Source organism: Convolutriloba macropyga, chromosome 1, assembly GCF_964194025.1.
Source record: "Convolutriloba macropyga chromosome 1, txConMacr16.3, whole genome shotgun sequence".
Lineage (NCBI taxonomy): Eukaryota > Metazoa > Xenacoelomorpha > Acoela > Convolutidae > Convolutriloba > Convolutriloba macropyga.
The window spans coordinates 38,914,855-38,932,013 of NC_134468.1; positions in this window are offsets into that span (position 1 = coordinate 38,914,855).

A 17,159-nucleotide genomic window follows, 5' to 3' on the forward strand; every position below is an offset into this window, starting at 1 on the left:
GTACTGCGGAACCTTCTTCTTTTGGGGGTTTTCGTACTGCCCATTTGTTGTTGCTCTCAAAAACGGGATGAAGGGTTGAAACTAGGAGAGCAGTGTTGCTCAGCAGTTGTCTTAGACCAAAAAAAAAAATGAAGTGAGTGGTATTTTATAGAGATTTAGACACCCCTCACTCCGCTCGACCCGAGCGCTTAAACCACTTCAACCCTGAATGCTTGACTCGCACTCCACTCACCCCTTGCCCCTCAAATGACACCCCCCCCCCCCTCCAATCCTCTTCGTCTAACCCTTTTACCTCTGTTGTGGTGAAGCTAGCCGCTCTATGCCGCAGCTAGCTACTGACGAAGGCAACCGCTCATTAGTAGTTTGACATGCTACCCTACTTAATTCGGTTCTGTTCATGAGGTGTGGAAAAGTAAGTGAAATTGAGAAAATAGCCCTTGATATTTCAATCGTTTATCGCTACCCTTTCGATTTTATCCATATTTCAATTTTATCCAACAAGGATATTTTTGAGAAAACTGTCAGGTAATATTGACTCTGTGATATGTGCTAGGAGATCAACTAATGAAAAATTTTGGATGCCTTCCAAATACGCAATTATTGTGGTGACGTCCTTTTCAATTTATTGATTTTGTTTAAAGTCTTTACTGATAAGAACAAGGAGGCTCGGTTAAATGCGTTTCCACATAATGCTCCGACCCAACTCATCCACGCTTCAACTTAATTACCTACCAAATGAGGACGGGATAGAAAATTAAAAAATCATGTGTTTTGCCCGTCATAAGTCCACTGACTACCCATTCTAGCTCTGTTAGAACGGCGAAAGGTTCACTTCGTGCTCCTATCTTGCAGTCCATTTGCCGTTGTAGAGCGTAAGCATCTTGACCAAGGGAGATACCAGCTTCCAAGGGTGATGCCAGCTTCCAAGGGTGATGCCAGCTTCCAAGGGTGATGCCAGCTTCCATTTGCTTCAGCCTCCTGTAAATGTAGTTTTTGTTTCCCATGGAGGTTGGCGGGTGTGCAAAAGCTTCAAATGAATTAACTTTTGAATGTAGTCGCTTTATTTTGAGAGGAAACCTTTGCGTCTTCAGATCCTTTGTTCCGTGTATACCAGCTATGTTGAGCGTCACATCGCTGCCTTGGGCTTGTAACTTCTCTTGTACGCTATGATCGATGAATGAAACCGTTGATCCACCATCGAGGAAAGCATATGTTCAGCCTGTTGCAACCGCTCGGTATTGAAACAGGAACTATCTGATTGAAGCTAGTAACTTCGTTTCTCTGGTTGGTTGTTGCTGCGCTTATGTTGACTTCATACATGAGTATCCGTTTATACCGCACGCATTGACTTTAAAATCTTTGATTGCATGTCTTTTTCCCGGAAATCCGTAACATAAGCGTTGCTTCCTCACTGCTGCTCACCGATGGTTCACACCCATATTTTTGAATAGTGGACAGTTCCAAAAATTTGTGAGTGCCATCAGCTAGCGGACAGTGATCACTTTGCACTTGCTTCGTTTCTCTCACGCACGTGCTAGCACTGAAACTTGAAGTTTCCGAGAGCCGCTTCTCTATTTCTGCTTCTTCGTTCTTCTCTTCGCTTTCTCTTGAAAACTGAAAACACTTAATGCACAAAAGCCACCGTAGATAGCCACTTTTCAAACGTAATCAGATCAAGCCAATCTTCATCTTTATCATCAAGATAGAACCACCACTTCTCTTTGAGAACTTGAGGTAGTTTATCTACTGCCATATAAAGTGTCGAGCTTGATTGCAGATGACCAATCTGCTTGTGTCCCTTTGAGCACATTCACAAAGTTTGAAACAATAAATGATAAATTGATTTGTTAGGTTTCACCTGACTAGCCTTGCGAAGACTCTCCTATCACAAGAGGCCTTCGAAAATAGCTCTCCAGAATGCTCCATGCAGCACCATAGAACTGTCCAAAAGAGTCCATTCCGGAGATTGCTGTCCTCGTCTTGCCTGTAAATTGAGTCTTCAGATGGCTCATCTTCTTTGAGTCTGGTATTCAGCGTTGATCCACTGTAGCATTGAACATACTAGACAACTCCGGTCAATCGGCAGGGTTTCCGTCCAAGATTTTAACTTCAACTTTGTTAGGTTACTGCTTCCTGAATAACCATTTTTGTATCGTAGACCAGCTCGAGGGGAAACGTCTCCGTCTTCAACACTTAAGAACAGTCTCATGAGTTGCGATACTGTGAGAAGTGACTATGCCGTTGAATTCAGGCGTTGCTTCAAAGCGAGTTGTTGATGGATATGGTGTTAGGAGGTGGTCGATTCTACCGGCCCAATCTGAGACATCTCTCAGTTTTGGGGTCCAGTTGAAGGCTGACTTGCATCGAGCACTAGTTGATTGAGAACGAACATCAACATTCTCTAATGCTGGTCTCTTCATTTTTCGCTCGAGCTCACGCTCTTCCCCAGTAGATGATGCGTGATTTCCAGTTCCTTTATTTGAATTTTTAGCCCGATTTTCACAACGCAAACCGTGCCTGTTCTAGTCTCCTCATGGTTTTGAATTCGATATGGAAATTCTTCTTCCTTTTCTCGCTCCTTTGCTTTGCTTGAGATGTTTCCGAAACCTTCTCCGTATCTTGCCTCCTTCTGTTGCTTCATTTTGCACTGTTTGAGCAACTGGGTTGTCCGTTGGATAGTTGTTATTTTCCTCGATAACGTTCATTGTTTGGGCGGTGTTGCTTTGCTCTTCATTCATTGCTGGTTGCGGGCCTTTGCTTGTATATTCAAGCCAATGAAATTGCTGTGCACTTCCTTGATTTTTTCAGATGTTCTTCAATAATATTTGCTTGGTAGTGCACACGCTTGTTTTGACACTGCAATTGCTTCAGTATTTTTGAAGGGGACCTATAGTTCGTTGGGTCGATCTGAGTCTTCAAATATTTTGTAGCCAAGCCTTTTTTTTAGTGTTAATTTTTTTCTTTTAATCTTGGAATTTCTTGTCGTACCTTTGAGCTGTTGATTGCAGCTGTTCTTTCCTGATTGTGCGTGAATTGCTTAGTTACTGTTTGCTTTTGCTTGGCTTATTTCTTTTAGGAAAGGTTAATTCTTCAACGTATTTTGCGAATTGCACTCGCACTTTTCTCTCTGCTAAACTTTTTTTTGTTGTTTTGATTTTCTTTGATGGGTGCCTTCGACACTCTCTTCATCAGATTGGAAAGCAGTTTGTCTTTTCTAGTGAAGTAAAAGTTATTTTGTTTCGTTGCAGTATTATCTGACGCTACTTTGACTTGTTAGTAAGTTTTTTTTAAATGGACACAAAATTTTGGATTGAATTAATTGTGTTTATTGTTGCTTGATTTTGTTGTGCACTTCTTGAATTGTTTTCTTAATAATGGCTGATCTTATTAATCTAATGCGGCATTTTTTAATCCACAGTTATTTGCGTTGCAGGCAATCTTTTTTTTCATACACATTTCTTCAAAAATGTTTTTCCTCATTTGGTAGACATTTATGCTACAAATGTGGATGAGCTGGTCGGAACTTTATGTGCAAACGCACATCAGCGAGCTGCCTCGTGTTTGTTCTAGTATTCAAAATTATCTGGCAGTTAGGAATTTTATGCTAAACTAGTTTTCTTTTTCAACATCGACCCTGTTGACTTTATTTCTGGAGATATAAAGAAAAGGTACCACTGAGAAGCAAAAACTGAAACAAAAGTTTAAGAGGAAAAGAAACAATTTAAAAATTCTTCAATTATCAAGGAAATATAAAAGCATAATTTTTTCGAATTTTTCACACTTCCGTGCTTTTCACACTGCATCTACGCTTATTCGCGTATACAATCAATAAATAGAGAATATGAAGAACAAATCCAGTGAAACATATATCGAGAGTTATTTGATTAACGAACAGATTTACTAGAAACGATCTAGATTAAAAAGCTTAACGATAACAAATTATATTTTAAAAAACGTCAAAAAGCAAGTTTTGTAATCATATAGGGGTCCATAATCTAAGTAAAAGCTATTTAGAAAAATTATTTATAATCCAACAAAAAGCAAAAATTTATAAACCAATGTTTTCGTTTACACGTTGACATTGCATCCGAAATTGAAGACAGGCCCAATACATCTGTGTCAGTTAGGCGATGACATAATTTTGAACTGGACTTTTCTAAACAAGCCGGCTGTTTAGACATCTACTTCAAATCCAGTTTTGGAGACTATGTAACGGCTGCCCTCCTATCAAAGTCAAGGAAAACTTGACACCGCCCAGTTCGTTTCAGCGGTTTCAAATCAGTCCCGATATTGTATTTTGGCAATTAAATTTTGTGAACTGTATTATCCGCTATACTGTAGATTACCGTTGCATTACTTGATACTCAATTAGCCTCGATAACTGATTGCTCTGCTTTGCTTTATAACAACCTTTTTTCTCTTCGAATACCAATTTATTTAAACTGAAACAATGAAATTTTGTTGAGTTTTTGTTATTATCTCAATTTATAAACCGAATAAAGGAATTCGTGTTCCTCTAAATTGTAGTCCTAAAACTTGGCTATAACTACGCAAAGTTTCAACTTACTGCAGTTAGCAGTTGCAAAACAAAATTCTTACCAGTTGCATATCTGATAATAATAATAAAAATAACAATAATTTTCTAACTTAAAATTTATCAAGTCTCTCTATTTGTGTCAATATCAGCAATGTTGATCTAGATTAAGCTTCTTAAAAACCAGTACCATCTGAACAGCTGAACAACAACAATAGCAACTGAACAACAACAGCAAATTTTTTATTTTTTATGTTAGCATATTGGGTTCAATAACAGCTATTTCGAACTGGACTAGGCTTCGCTAAAGCCAGTAAGATGAAACTGACTTTCTGCTTTGCACAGTTTCTCTTACTTAGGAAGTTTGTTCCTCAAAAGAAAGATTGAGAATTTTTAAGTTACTTCTCTTATCACAAGTCAAAGTTAAGTTAAAACTTTACAATCCCTAATACAATCCAAAAAAAAACAAAGACACGATAACAAGTAATTTACCGCTCAAGAAAGCTGGCTGCAATACGCACTGTATGTCAGATTAATCAGACAAAATTAACGGTTTCAAATGATTTTTGGTAGTATTTTGGTAGTACAGCTATATTTATTCTGCCGTACATGTCAAAATTGCATCTCTCATTGGTTGTAGATCGCTCTGTCGTAAAATATTCTGAACACATTGAGTTTGGGGTTCGGGATACCTTGTACGGTGCCCCGCCCGCATTCTCTGATTCTCTGAATTGGTAACAAAATTGCAAATTTCATCGAATTTGGCATACAATGTTGGGTATCTCGTACTCCGTTTGAGCTCAAATTTTGTGATTGTGAAAATGTGAATATGTGGCAATAATAGCGTAGTTCGAGTTTGAGTTTCATTTTAGGTATGAATATTACAGAATTATAATAGTTACTGAATATAAATGTTGATCAAAATGAACAAATCCATTGTGCTTTGATAGAATGTAGCATAAAATTCGCTTTTCATGCTATTCCAACTTCACTTCTTGAAATGGCCTTGAAGCACTATTCAATTGGGCTGTTCAGTCAATAAGCTCGGCCACCACATTTCTGGCCGTATTATGAATTACGAAAACATCTTTTCCAGGTAGTACTGGGGCGAGCTTCACTACTGCTCTTTTTGTAAACGCCGTCAATCGTTCGCACTATCACTGATCGAATCACAACGTCAGACCCATCGATGATTATCGTAACTCAAACCAGATTATAATATCCACGCCAAGTGTCATCCACGCGATCAAAAAATTCTTTTGCACTTGGTAGATAGGGTGAGGAAACGTTCTTGTTGCTAATCAAGAAATGGTTGTTGGTCAATGCTTCAAAGTCGTTAACATCTGAACTGACTGCTCTATGATCTGCGTTTAATGTCTGCTCTACAATAAACATCGACATCGTAGTTGAAAGAACGTCCTCTGTGACTGATCTGTTCCCCAATACTGCTTACATTGCTTTTTTGCACCTTCTGACCAACCATTCTCATACTCCTCTAAAATGAGGTGCTGCGGGTGGTTTGAACTTCCATCTGATTCCTCGTTGATTTAGACGCTCTTCTATTCCTTTTTGGTTCCAAGCTGCAACGTACTCTGCAAAACTCTATTTCAGTTCCATCAATAATTGTCCCGTTGTCACTGATGTTCGTACTCATTTTGCCTCATCGCGCATTAAACGTCATTGTTGTATTGAGACAACTATCTATGTCCAACATGGGTACTACTTCTATATGCATCGCTCTCATAGTTAAAAAAGTGAACAGTCGACAACGTCGCTTTTCCTTTCTTCGCCCAATCTTCACAGTTCACAATGAGAAGGCGAAAGTAGTCAGCTTCAACGTTTGTAAGAGCTAGTAAAGCATCTAACTGCTCTTTGGGTAGTTCGGCCATTACTGGTACGGCACTTTATTAGTAAGCGCGGTCACCACTTTTCGCACTTGTCTTTGATAGGAAAGCAGCCGTTGTCTAAAAGCAGCCGGGAAAATGCCTAAAAATTGATTTTTTTTTGCAAAACCAGTGGTTTGGAGCCAGTAATTTTTACCAAAAAACGTAATGCCGCCGTAGAGGTTAATTTTTAGTTAAGCTGAAGATGCATTCTGTGTTTGACAAAAATTGGATGATACGCTTGCAAGCAGAAAAGAAATCAAAGACAAAATTTCAAAAAATTCACTGCATTTTTCTCGAAAACGGTGTCCAAGCTGTTTAAACCATAAAGTACTCCTTAAAAATGTCAGCTCAATTGTGCCTATTATTGAACACCAATAAAAGGATATAGAACCGATCAATAATTTGCTAATATGACAAAACCAGTAAAAAATAACCCTATTTTCGTCTATCAAATTTGAGCGCAAAAAAAGTGTACCATACGTTGTTGCAAAAAATTGTTTTCCAGGCTCAAATTGTGAAGTGTTTTTTGGGAACTGTTATCAGGTTCTGCACTGCGCTTTTTATTTGTTTCCACCTTTTGAATGGTAATAGCTAAATTCTATTATAAATTTATTAATAGCCGCCGTCAGCCTCTAAGCGGCTCTTACTTAGGCCCTCTCCTTTTTTTAAATTTCGGCTTAACTTTAAAAGAGTTTTCTTTTTTTAGGTAACTATTTTCGCGTTTGGCTTCTGACTTACTTCAATCATTGTTTCAACTGAAAGTATTTTAAATCTTGTCACTCATTAAATTTTGCAAAAACAGCCAAATTAGAAGAAAAAGGATATAGAAACAAAAAGCGGTCATTAAATCATAGCGCATTAGATTATCAAAGTTCACTTGTGCGTTTACTAGCTGATTACTAGTTTTCAGTTTAAACGCTAAATTAAGTCTAGTTTAGGAATCTAACTGAAACTACACAACTTATCAGAACAATTTTTGACACTGAAAAAAAGACAACAATAAATAGTCGATTTATTTCTCTTTTTTTTTCTCTGTTTCAGTTCCAATGTGCATCAATTTGCCAGCTAGGTTTCTTTATCTGTATAAAGCAGTACTTTTCCAATCGATTCCAGTTTAAATTGTTAAAGTTTTTGCTTGTACTGAAATCAGAGTTTTCACGTAAGTTCAGATAAAAAAGTCACAAATATTAAGAAATTAGCTCATTATCTGTTTCGACTGAATGATATCTAGAATTGATTCATCCGATTTTGTTCCAGTTAAGAAAGCGAAGTCAATAGCAACGGACAAATTGATAAAACCCGGACACTAAATCTTAGTGTTTGAGACAGTTCATTAATTTTATTCTAAGTTTCTTTGAGTATACTCGAATTGGTTCTAATATAACGCTTATGGTGCTCATATTAAGAAACTGAATTCACCGTACTCAAGGAACATTTTAAAAACGGAACAAATTGGAAAATTATTGTCTAATTTACTCCTTATTTTTAAAAAAAGATTTCCAGTCCCATCGTCTGTCATTCGGGTCATTTTGTCTGCCAGGTTTGAAACTTGCAATAAGTGTTGCGAGTCAAAATAAGCAAACTCACCTTGCTAAAAAAAGCAAAGAGCTACTTTCCACCCAGATCGGAAAATATGAAAATAGAAAAAAATTGCCTCGCTTCAAAGCGCAGAACATCACAATTTTGATTTCAAGTAAAAGTCTTGCTCTACTCGCAATCACTTATGTATTTATTTCGAATGACTTCAAAAGTTAAACAAAATCGACTAAATTCTTTTAGAAAACTGTGTCGAAGCCGCAAAAACCAAAATCTACTCCGTAACAAAATATAAGTTCAATTGTGCCTTTTTTCAACACCAAAAAAACTATAATTGCCCTATCAACACTTCGACAAAACCAGAGGAAGAGAACCCGAAAATGGGAAAACGTCAAGGAATGGAGTTTCTTATTGCGAAGGTAGTTGATTTGAAGCCAAAAATTATTTACTTAAAAGAGTAGAGCCAATGTAGAGATTAATATTTGCATAAACTGTAAACGCATTCTTTGTTTGCTGAAAGTTGGCTTATAAGCTTGCAAAATCAAAGAAAAAAGTTCAATAAATCCACTATATTTTTTCTAAAGAACGGTGTCCAAGATTTTTAAACCACAGAGTATTCCTTAAAAATATCAACTCAATTGTGCCAATTATTGAACACCAATAAAAGGATGAGTGCCCGATCAATAATTTGATAATATGACAAAACCAGTAAAAAAGAACCCTATTTTCATCTATCATATTTGAGGGCAAAATAACTGTAGTATGCGGTGTTGCAAGAAAATGTTTTTCAGACTCAACGTGTGAAGTGTTTTGGGGAATTGTTATCAGGTTCTGCTCTGCGCTTTTTATTTGTTTCTACTGTTTGAATGGTAATAAGTAAATTCTAGTATAAGCTTATTAATAGCCACCGTCAGCCTCTCCTTGGCTCTTATTTAGGCACTCTCTTTTTTTTAAAAAAAATTTTGGATTACATTTTGAAGGGTTTTCGCTTTATATAAGTCACTATTGTTGCGTTTGGTTTCTAACTTACCTCGATCACTAATTCGACGGAATGGATTTTAAATCCTGTCACTCATTAGATTTTGCTTTGTGCTAAAAACAGTTGAAGTCAAAACAGCAAAATCAAAAAAGAAAACGAATAAACCGATAAAGAGTGGCCATTAAGTCATAGCGCATTAGATTATCAAAATTCACTTATGCGATTACTATCTGATTACTAGCTTTCAATTTAGAAGTTGAATTAAGTCTAGTTTAAGAACCTAACTGAAATTACACCACTAATTAGAACAATTTTTGTCACTGAAAAAAACAGTAAAATATTAGTCGATTTCTAACTCTTCTTTTTTCCTGTTTCAGTTCGAATGTCCATCAATTTGCCGGTTATGTTTCTTTAGATCTATAAAGTATAAATGAAGTTTCACTTCGAACCGATTCCGTTTTAATTCTCTTAGTATTTTGCTTTTTCAGAAATCAGAGTTTTAACCTAATTTCAGATAAGAAACTCACATAAGTTAAGAACTTACATCAGTCTCTATTTCAACTGAATGAAATCCAGAATTGATTGAAATGAATTTGTTCCAGGTAAGAAAGTGAAGACCATAGCAACGGATAAATTGATAAAGCCGCGACACTACGTCTTAATGGTTGAGACAGTTCATTAATTTCTTTCTAAGTTTCTTTGAGTACGCTCGAATTGGTTCTGGTATAACGCTTTTGGTGCTCATAATAAGAAATTTAATTCACCGTATTCAAGGAACATTATAAAAACGGAACAAATTAGAAAATTAATGTCTAATTTACTCCTTTTTTAAAAAAAAGATTTCCAGTCCCATGGTCTGTCATTCGGGTCATTTTGTCTGCCAGGTTTGAAACTTGCAATAAGTGTTGCGAGTCAAAAAAAGCTAACTCTCCTTGCTAAAAAACGCAAAGAGCTACTTTTCACCCAGATCGGAAAGTATGAAAAAAGAAAAAAATTGCTCCGCTGCAAAGCGCAGAACATCACAGGTTTTGATTTCAAGTAAAATCCTTGCTCTACTCGCAATCACTTAAGTACATATTTCGAATGACTTCAAAAGTTAAACAATATCAACTCAATTCTTTTAGAAGACGGTGTCGAAGCCGCTAAACCAAAAATCCAGTCCTTTACAAATCATAAGTTCAATTGTGCCTTTTTTTAACACCAATAAAACTATAATTGCCCTATCAACACTTCGACAAAACCAGAAGAAGAGAACCCGAAGATGGGAAAACGTCAAGGAATGGAGTTTCTTATTGCGAAGGTAGTTGTTTTGAAGCCAAAATTTATTTACTTAAAAGAGTAGAGCCAATGTAGAGATTAATATTTGCATAAACTGTAAATGCATTCTTTGTTTGCTGAAAGTTGGCTTATAAGCTTGCAAAATCAAAGAAAAAAGTTCAATAAATCCACTATATTTTTTCTAAAGAACGGTGTCCAAGATTTTTAAACCACAGAGTACTCCTTAAAAATATCAACTCAATTGTGCCTATTATTGAACACCAATAAAAGGATAAAGAACCGATCAATAATTTGATAATATGACAAAAACCAGTAAAAAAAGAACCCTATTTTCTACAATCATATTTGAGCGCAAAAAAAAACTGTAGCATACGTTGTTGCAAAAAATTGTTTTCCAGGCTCAAATTGTGAAGTGTTTTTTGGGAACTGTTATCAGGTTCTGCACTCCCTTTTTTATTTGTTTCCACCTTTTGAATGGTAATAGTTAAATTCTATTATAAATTTATTAATAGCCGCCGTCAGCCTCTAAGCGGCACTTACTTAGGCCCTCTCCTTTTTTTTTAAATTTCGGTTTACCTTTTAAAGAGTTTTCTTTTTTTTAGGTAACTATTTTCGCGTTTGGCTTCTGACTTATCTCAATCATTGTTTCAACTGAAAGTATTTTAAATCCTGTCACGCATTAGATTTTGCAATGTACTAAAAACAGTTGAAGTCAAAACAGCCAAATTAAAAGAAAAAGGATATAGAAATAAAAAGCGGTCATTAAATCATAGCGCATTAGATTATCAAAGTTCACTCGTGCGTTTACTAGCTGATTACTAGTTTTCAGTTTAAACGCTAAATTAAGTCTAGTTTAGGAATCTAACTGAAACTGCACAACTTATTAGAACAATTTTTGACAATGAAAAAAAAACAACAAAAAATAGTCGATTTAATTCTCTTATTTTTTTCTCTGTTTCAGTTCCAATGTGCATCAATTTGCCAGCTAGGTTTCTTTATCTGTATAAAGCAGTACTTTTCCAATCGATTCCAGTTTAAATTGCTAAAATTTTTGCTTGTACTGAAATCCGAGTTTTCACGTAAATTTAGATAAGAAAGTCACAAATATTAAGAAATTAGCTCATTATCTGTTTCGACTGAATGATATCTAGATTAACTGTAGCATATGTTGTTGCAAAAAATTGTTTTTCAGGCTCATTTTGTGAACCGTTTTGGGGAATTGTTATCAAGTTATGCAGTGCGCTTTTTATTTGTTTCCACCATTTGAATTGTAATAGTTAAATTAAAAATTAATAGCAAAATTAAAAGAAAAGGGATAAACCAATAAAGAGCGGCCATTAAGTCACAGCGCATTAGATTACGAAAGTTCACTTGAGCGATTCCTATCTGATTACTAGCTTTCAGTTTAAACGCTAAATTAAGTCTAGTTTAGGAATCTAACTGAAACTACACAACTTATCAGAACAATTTTTGACACTGAAAAAAAAACAACAAAAAATAGTCGATTTATTTCTCTTTTTTTTCTCTGTTTCAGTTCCAATGTGCATCAATTTGCCAGCTAGGTTTCTTTATCTGTATAAAGCAGTACTTTTCCAATCGATTCCAGTTTAAATTGTTAAAGTTTTTGCTTGTACTGAAATCAGAGTTTTCACGTAAGTTCAGATAAGAAAGTCACAAATATTAAGAAATTAGCTCATTATCTGTTTCGACTGAATGATATCTAGAATTGATTCATCCGATTTTGTTCCAGTTAAGAAAGCGAAGTCAATAGCAACGGACAAATTGATAAAACCCGGACACTAAATCTTAGTGTTTGAGACAGTTCATTAATTTTTTTCTAAGTTTCTTTGATTATACTCGAATTGGTTCTAATATAACGCTTATGGTGCTCATATTAAGTAACTGAATTCACCGTACTCAAGGAACATTTTAAAAACGGAACAAATTGGAAAATTATTGTCTAATTTACTCCGTATTTTTAAAAAAAATTTCCAGTCCCATCGTCTGTCATTCGGGTCATTTTGTCTGCCAGGTTTGAAACTTGCAATAAGTGTTGCGAGTCAAAATAAGCAAACTCTCCTTGCTAAAAAACGCAAAGAGCTACTTTCCACCCAGATCGGAAAATATGAAAATAGAAAAAAAATTGCCTCGCTTCTTTTTTCTTTTTCTGTTTCAATCTCAATGTGCATCAGTTTGCCGGCTATGTTTCTTTAGTTGTATAAATTTTAATTAAATTTACTTCGAACCGATTCCGGTTTAATTTGCTTAAATTTTTGTCTTTTCAAAAATCAGAGTTTTCACGTAAGTAGTGTGTAGTGAGTTTTCACGTATCAGATAAGAAACTCGCATAAGTTAAGAACTTATATCGGTCTCTATTTCAACTGAATAAAATCTAGAACTGATTCAATTGAAATTGTTCCAGGTAATAAAGCGAAGTCAATAGCAACGGATAAATTGATAAGCCCGGACGCTACAATTTCTTTTATTATACTCGAATTGGTTCTAGTTTAACGCTTATGGTGCTCATATTATGAAGCTGAATTCACTGTATTTAATAGATGTATTATAAATAGGGAACAATTGGAAAATAATTGTATAATTTTCTCCTTATTTTTTAAAAAAAATCTCAGTCCCATCGTCTGTCAATCGGGTTATTTTGTCTGTTATTTTTGAAAATTGCAATAAGTGTGGCAAGTAAAAAAAATACTAACTCGCCTTGCTAAAAACCGCAAAGAGCTTCTTTTCGCCCGGATCGGAAAGTATGGAAATAGAAACAGAATTTCCCCGCTGCAAGGCGCAGAACATCCCAGGATTTTGATTTCGAGTAAAAGTCTTGCTCTACTCGCAATCACTTATGTTTTTATTTCGAATGACTTCAAAAGTTAAACAAAATCGACTAAATTCTTTTAGAAAACTGTGTCGAAGCCGCAAAAACCAAAATCTACTCCGTAACAAAATATAAGTTCAATTGTGTCTTTTTTCAACACCAAAAAAACTAATTAAGTCTAGTGTAAGAACCTAACTGAAACTACACCACAAATTAGAATACTTTTTGACACTGAAAAAAGCAATAAGAAATTTGGTCAATTTCCATCTCTTCTTTTTTCTTTTTCTGTTTCAATCTCAATGTGCATCAGTTTGCCGGCTATGTTTCTTTAGTTGTATAAATTTTAATTAAATTTACTTCGAACCGATTCCGGTTTAATTTGCTTAAATTTTTGTCTTTTCAAAAATCAGAGTTTTCACGTAAGTAGTGTGTAGTGAGTTTTCACGTATCAGATAAGAAACTCGCATAAGTTAAGAACTTATATCGGTCTCTATTTCAACTGAATAAAATCTAGAACTGATTCAATTGAAATTGTTCCAGGTAATAAAGCGAAGTCAATAGCAACGGATAAATTGATAAGCCCGGACGCTACAATTTCTTTTATTATACTCGAATTGGTTCTAGTTTAACGCTTATGGTGCTCATATTATGAAGCTGAATTCACTGTATTTAATAGATGTATTATAAATAGGGAACAATTGGAAAATAATTGTATAATTTTCTCCTTATTTTTTAAAAAAAATCTCAGTCCCATCGTCTGTCAATCGGGTTATTTTGTCTGTTATTTTTGAAAATTGCAATAAGTGTGGCAAGTAAAAAAAATACTAACTCGCCTTGCTAAAAACCGCAAAGAGCTTCTTTTCGCCCGGATCGGAAAGTATGGAAATAGAAACAGAATTTCCCCGCTGCAAGGCGCAGAACATCCCAGGATTTTGATTTCGAGTAAAAGTCTTGCTCTACTCGCAATCACTTATGTTTTTATTTCGAATGACTTCAAAAGTTAAACAAAATCGACTAAATTCTTTTAGAAAACTGTGTCGAAGCCGCAAAAACCAAAATCTACTCCGTAACAAAATATAAGTTCAATTGTGTCTTTTTTCAACACCAAAAAAACTAATTAAGTCTAGTGTAAGAACCTAACTGAAACTACACCACAAATTAGAATACTTTTTGACACTGAAAAAAGCAATAAGAAATTTGGTCAATTTCCATCTCTTCTTTTTTCTTTTTCTGTTTCAATCTCAATGTGCATCAGTTTGCCGGCTATGTTTCTTTAGTTGTATAAATTTTAATTAAATTTACTTCGAACCGATTCCGGTTTAATTTGCTTAAATTTTTGTCTTTTCAAAAATCAGAGTTTTCACGTAAGTAGTGTGTAGTGAGTTTTCACGTATCAGATAAGAAACTCGCATAAGTTAAGAACTTATATCGGTCTCTATTTCAACTGAATAAAATCTAGAACTGATTCAATTGAAATTGTTCCAGGTAATAAAGCGAAGTCAATAGCAACGGATAAATTGATAAGCCCGGACGCTACAATTTCTTTTATTATACTCGAATTGGTTCTAGTTTAACGCTTATGGTGCTCATATTATGAAGCTGAATTCACTGTATTTAATAGATGTATTATAAATAGGGAACAATTGGAAAATAATTGTATAATTTTCTCCTTATTTTTTAAAAAAAATCTCAGTCCCATCGTCTGTCAATCGGGTTATTTTGTCTGTTATTTTTGAAAATTGCAATAAGTGTGGCAAGTAAAAAAAATACTAACTCGCCTTGCTAAAAACCGCAAAGAGCTTCTTTTCGCCCGGATCGGAAAGTATGGAAATAGAAACAGAATTTCCCCGCTGCAAGGCGCAGAACATCCCAGGATTTTGATTTCGAGTAAAAGTCTTGCTCTACTCGCAATCACTTATGTTTTTATTTCGAATGACTTCAAAAGTTAAACAAAATCGACTAAATTCTTTTAGAAAACTGTGTCGAAGCCGCAAAAACCAAAATCTACTCCGTAACAAAATATAAGTTCAATTGTGTCTTTTTTCAACACCAAAAAAACTAATTAAGTCTAGTGTAAGAACCTAACTGAAACTACACCACAAATTAGAATACTTTTTGACACTGAAAAAAGCAATAAGAAATTTGGTCAATTTCCATCTCTTCTTTTTTCTTTTTCTGTTTCAATCTCAATGTGCATCAGTTTGCCGGCTATGTTTCTTTAGTTGTATAAATTTTAATTAAATTTACTTCGAACCGATTCCGGTTTAATTTGCTTAAATTTTTGTCTTTTCAAAAATCAGAGTTTTCACGTAAGTAGTGTGTAGTGAGTTTTCACGTATCAGATAAGAAACTCGCATAAGTTAAGAACTTATATCGGTCTCTATTTCAACTGAATAAAATCTAGAACTGATTCAATTGAAATTGTTCCAGGTAATAAAGCGAAGTCAATAGCAACGGATAAATTGATAAGCCCGGACGCTACAATTTCTTTTATTATACTCGAATTGGTTCTAGTTTAACGCTTATGGTGCTCATATTATGAAGCTGAATTCACTGTATTTAATAGATGTATTATAAATAGGGAACAATTGGAAAATAATTGTATAATTTTCTCCTTATTTTTTAAAAAAAATCTCAGTCCCATCGTCTGTCAATCGGGTTATTTTGTCTGTTATTTTTGAAAATTGCAATAAGTGTGGCAAGTAAAAAAAATACTAACTCGCCTTGCTAAAAACCGCAAAGAGCTTCTTTTCGCCCGGATCGGAAAGTATGGAAATAGAAACAGAATTTCCCCGCTGCAAGGCGCAGAACATCCCAGGATTTTGATTTCGAGTAAAAGTCTTGCTCTACTCGCAATCACTTATGTTTTTATTTCGAATGACTTCAAAAGTTAAACAAAATCGACTAAATTCTTTTAGAAAACTGTGTCGAAGCCGCAAAAACCAAAATCTACTCCGTAACAAAATATAAGTTCAATTGTGTCTTTTTTCAACACCAAAAAAACTAATTAAGTCTAGTGTAAGAACCTAACTGAAACTACACCACAAATTAGAATACTTTTTGACACTGAAAAAAGCAATAAGAAATTTGGTCAATTTCCATCTCTTCTTTTTTCTTTTTCTGTTTCAATCTCAATGTGCATCAGTTTGCCGGCTATGTTTCTTTAGTTGTATAAATTTTAATTAAATTTACTTCGAACCGATTCCGGTTTAATTTGCTTAAATTTTTGTCTTTTCAAAAATCAGAGTTTTCACGTAAGTAGTGTGTAGTGAGTTTTCACGTATCAGATAAGAAACTCGCATAAGTTAAGAACTTATATCGGTCTCTATTTCAACTGAATAAAATCTAGAACTGATTCAATTGAAATTGTTCCAGGTAATAAAGCGAAGTCAATAGCAACGGATAAATTGATAAGCCCGGACGCTACAATTTCTTTTATTATACTCGAATTGGTTCTAGTTTAACGCTTATGGTGCTCATATTATGAAGCTGAATTCACTGTATTTAATAGATGTATTATAAATAGGGAACAATTGGAAAATAATTGTATAATTTTCTCCTTATTTTTTAAAAAAAATCTCAGTCCCATCGTCTGTCAATCGGGTTATTTTGTCTGTTATTTTTGAAAATTGCAATAAGTGTGGCAAGTAAAAAAAATACTAACTCGCCTTGCTAAAAACCGCAAAGAGCTTCTTTTCGCCCGGATCGGAAAGTATGGAAATAGAAACAGAATTTCCCCGCTGCAAGGCGCAGAACATCCCAGGATTTTGATTTCGAGTAAAAGTCTTGCTCTACTCGCAATCACTTATGTTTTTATTTCGAATGACTTCAAAAGTTAAACAAAATCGACTAAATTCTTTTAGAAAACTGTGTCGAAGCCGCAAAAACCAAAATCTACTCCGTAACAAAATATAAGTTCAATTGTGTCTTTTTTCAACACCAAAAAAACTAATTAAGTCTAGTGTAAGAACCTAACTGAAACTACACCACAAATTAGAATACTTTTTGACACTGAAAAAAGCAATAAGAAATTTGGTCAATTTCCATCTCTTCTTTTTTCTTTTTCTGTTTCAATCTCAATGTGCATCAGTTTGCCGGCTATGTTTCTTTAGTTGTATA